At 39.1% G+C, this 4,360-nt stretch overlaps 1 pseudogene; it reads left to right on the top strand.

The window, feature by feature from the left end:
• The first annotated feature begins 857 nt into the window (after positions 1-857).
• LOC103253077 lies at positions 858-2,123 on the top strand (annotated as a pseudogene).
• Positions 2,124-4,360: the final 2,237 nt, after the last annotated feature.

Here is a 4,360-nt window from a genome sequence, read left to right as displayed (position 1 = left end):
TCCAAAGAAGACATAGATGCAGCCATCAGACACATGAAAAATCTCACTAATCATCAGATAAATGCAAATCAAAACTACAACAAGATCCCACCTGACTCCAGTAAGGATGGCCATCATTAACAAATAATAAACACCATATACTGGTGAGGATGTGGAGAAAAGTGAACACTTCTACATTGTTGTTGGATTCCCAAGATAGCTCAGTCTCTATGGAAAGCAATGTAGTGATTCCTAAAAGAACCAAAAATTGACTGTTCATACAATTCAGCAATCCTCTTGGAAATGTACCTAGAGGAACATAAATTGTTCTACCAAAAAGACACCTGCATATGCAAGTTTATTGCCACAGTACCCACAATAACAAAAAGATGGAACCAACCCTACTGCCCATCAAAAGTGGACTGGATAAACAGCATGTGATACATATACATTGTGTAGTATTATGCAACCATAAAGAAGAACAAAATCATGAACTTCACAGCAACTGGATGGGGTTGGAGACCATTATACTTGGTGATCTATCACAGAAACAAAGAACTGAATACCACATGTTCTCACTCATAAGTGAAATCTGAATATTAATCACATCAGTACAAGGGAGGAATTGACAGTCACTGGGCACCAGTAGGGGAAGGAGGGAGTGGAGGAATGTAACAACACATAGGGTAACTGATCCTGTACCAGGGGAAGTGAGGGCAAGTTGCAGGCCAAAACTTCACCTGCATGCAGCTTACTTGTGTGGTTAATCCTTACTTACACCTCACATCTCTGTAATAAAATTTAATTTAAAAATAGATTTTTAAATTTTTGTTTCATTTTACTGTAATATTATTTTATTTATGCACAAATAATTTTAGCATGCATTCTCTTCCAAACTCTGAGCTGTGCCAGTAGACGAAGATTAATAAGACATGGTTGGCAGACAGTCTTGACCCATGTGGTGGTGGCAGCCACGCCAAACCTGGCCAACGGGGCTCCCAAAATATTGCTTCTGTCGGGTCAGCCGGCTGCCACCGGAGCCCTGGACAGCCAGGTCCTGCCCCTCGTGATGCTGGTCCAGAGAGGGGCCAGCTGGAAGGCAGTCAGCGGTGTGCCAGCCCAGAGGTGCAAGCAACAGCGCCTCATGCACCAGAGCCCAGAGGAGAAGGCACTGAGGAGGAAACTGAAAGACAGAGTAGCAACTCAGACTGCCAGAGATCGAAAGAAAGCTCAAATGAGTGGGCTGGAACAGCAAGTCATAGATTTGGAAGAAGAGAACCAAAAACTTTTGCTAGAAAATCAGCTTTTATGGGAGAAAACTCATGATCCTGCAGTTGAGAACCAGGAGTTAAGACAGTGCTTGGGAGTGGATGCCCTGGTTACTGAACAGGAGGCAGAGGCCAAGTGGAGTGGAGTGAAGGCAGTGGCCAGGTCTGCTGAGTCCGCTGAACTCAGACTATGTGCACCTCTGCAACAGGTGCAGGCCCAGTTGTCACCCCTCCTGATCATCTCCCCAGGGATTCTGACAGTGTTGACTCTTCAGACTCAGAGTCTGATATCCTGATGGACATTCTGAACAACTTGGACCCAGCCATGTTCTTCAAATGTCCTTCCCCAGAATCTACCAGCTTGGAGGAACTCCAGCGGTCGACCCACGAGGACCCAGTTCCTTACCAGCCTCCCATTCTCTGTGAATGAGGACATCATCAGTCAAGCTGGAAACCATTAATAAACTAATTCTTTTAGACCGCATATACACCAAGCCCCTAGTCTTAGAGATACCCTCTGATACAGAGAGCCAAACTAATGTGGTAGTGAAAATTGAGGAAGCACCTCTCAGCCCCTTAAAGAATGATCACCGTGAATTGATTGTCTCAGTGAAGGAAGAACCTATAGAAGATGACTTCATTCCAGAACTGGGTATCTCAGATCTACTTTCATCCAGCCACTGTCTGAAGCCATCTTTCTGCCTACTGGATGCCTACAGTGACTTTGGATATGAAGGCTCCCCTTCCCCCTTCACCAACATATCGCTTGGTATAAACTATTCTTGGGATGATACTTTTGCCAATGAACTCTTTCCCCAGCTGATTAGTGTCTAAGGAGTGATCCAGTATGTTGCCCTTTTCCTTGACTATTGTGCTGCCTGGAGAATAGCAGGGAAGCCTGTCTGGCTTCATACAAAAAGCCAAAGTAGAGAGCATACAGACCTAGAGAATTCCTCTGAAAGTGTTTGTCTGTTAAAACATTATAAATGACCCAAGTATTATCTTTTGACATCCAGCAGTCTTAGGTATTCAGTTATATTACTCTTATTCAGAACTACAGCTTTTTAAGGCTTCACTTTTATCTTAAGGGCGGTAGTTTGCCCTCACATGCTTAGGTAAGGGCCATTAGACAAATGTCTTAAAGTAGACATGGAATTCATGAATGACCTTTTATAATGTATCTTTCCCCTTCTTGGCATCCTAGATTTGCCTCCAATTTTAGGTCCTTTAGTTTGCTTCTACAAACAGAGAGCAAACACCTACCTGAGGGGGGATCATTTTTACCTCATCGGTTCAAATAAAGATCAAGAATCTTTTGCAAAATTATAAAAATTTACTATGTAAATGTTTGATGGTGCATTTTCCTGCTAGAGTAGCTTCTGAAAGGTGCTTTCTCTATTTATTTAAAACTACCTATGCAATTAATAAGTGCAATGCAGTGAAAAAAAAGACATTGTTACTATTCTCCAACAGTATATCATCCAATGGATAAATGGATGTGTAAACAATGTTGAGTATGTGTTTAGTGCTAAAGGAGAATAGTAGAGGAATAAAAACAAACAACTTTCTCCAATTTTGCATTAATTTTAACATAAATGGCATTAAATGTGTTTGGAGATGATATCATGCCTTTTTTGGTAAGCAGGATTTATTAAGAGGACAGAAAAGCTCCCACTGTGGGAGAGGACCCAAAGGGGTTGACCTAGAAGATGTCATGTCTTTAAGTTAAAGTATATGTTAATATTTTCTTTTTAAATTTTTTATTTTAAAGATGTGGGGTACAACACAAATTTAATATTTTTAACCTATTCCTGTGCATGTGCTAAATGCTGTAAGAAAAAGTACTACCGGACTTTATAAGATATTGAAAGGGTTTGACTATTTGGAAAACTCTTAACAGAAACCATAAGTATGACCGTAGCTGAGGAAAAGGAGAGGATTCTAATAAATAAGTACAACATAAAAATAAATAGGGAAATAAGAAATTGTTCAAAATTTCCAGACAATTTAACTTTTGCACTTGTTTTATATTGATTTGGTTGAAAATACATTCTGATTGTCAGATTATTGAATATCTTAAATATCTAGTACAAAGGAGTTTGGGTTTTATCTATATAAAAGGAGAAGTATATTTGTACTACAGATTGGTAAATATATTGTATTATCACAATACGACCCAGTGCTGATCATATTTTAACATACACATAAATCACCTGGGAATCTTGTTGCTTATAGATTTTGATTAGGTTGGTTTGAAATGGGACCTAAGGTTCTGCACTGCAAAGAAGCTACTAGTTGAGGTCAGTGGTCTTCAACTGGGACAACTTTCTGAGTAGCAGTGGTTAACATCTAAAACAATTAGCTGTTGAAAAAATAGAGAATCATAGGTTTTACACCAGATACACTGAATCAGAATTTCCAGCAATGCTACCCAAACAAAATAAAAGGAAAACTACACACATATACCAGAAGAAAATACCCACATGCACACAAAAACTTCCTCAGATGTTTCTGACACAATACCTGACCTTGTTCAGATTTGTAAACCAGTCACTGAATCAGCATTGCAAAGGTAAAAATAAAACTAAGACAGTAATGATGTAAAACAGAAGCATATTTGAGGAGCATTTAAAAGAAGTGTGAATTGTATTTGATGAATGTTTACATTTGAAAGAAAAGAGGGACAAAAAATTATTGTCTACATCTCATTTTTCTGACAAAATAGACTCTGTGGATAACAATCACATCACTTAAAATGGGTAATAAAGAAGGAGATAAGACAGGAAGAGAAATGCTCTTGAGTTTGGATGTGCTGACTTCAATAAATGTAAAGAGGGATAATACATATTAGCAAATGTGTTTCCAGACTTCAAAAGTGATGATAGGAGCATGTGTACACACATGTGCACACAGACACAGATAATTTATAATTAAAGTATAGAAAAGGGATAGCAGGCACATAAAAGCTGAGTTTTGAGTTTTGAGTGCTTGCAAAGGACTAGATTACATTGGGTAGCTTTTACAGCCAAGGGTCATTTAGTGAAGTGGTTAAGAGCATAGATACAGGGTCCAAATGGCTGGATTCAAATCTGGATTCAACATGTCATCATTCT

The sequence above is a fragment of the Carlito syrichta genome, unplaced genomic scaffold, assembly GCF_000164805.1.
Source record: "Carlito syrichta isolate Samal-C Ts95f unplaced genomic scaffold, Tarsius_syrichta-2.0.1 Scaffold197970, whole genome shotgun sequence".
NCBI lineage: Eukaryota > Metazoa > Chordata > Mammalia > Primates > Tarsiidae > Carlito > Carlito syrichta.
This window is presented reverse-complemented; position numbering and strand designations above follow the sequence as displayed.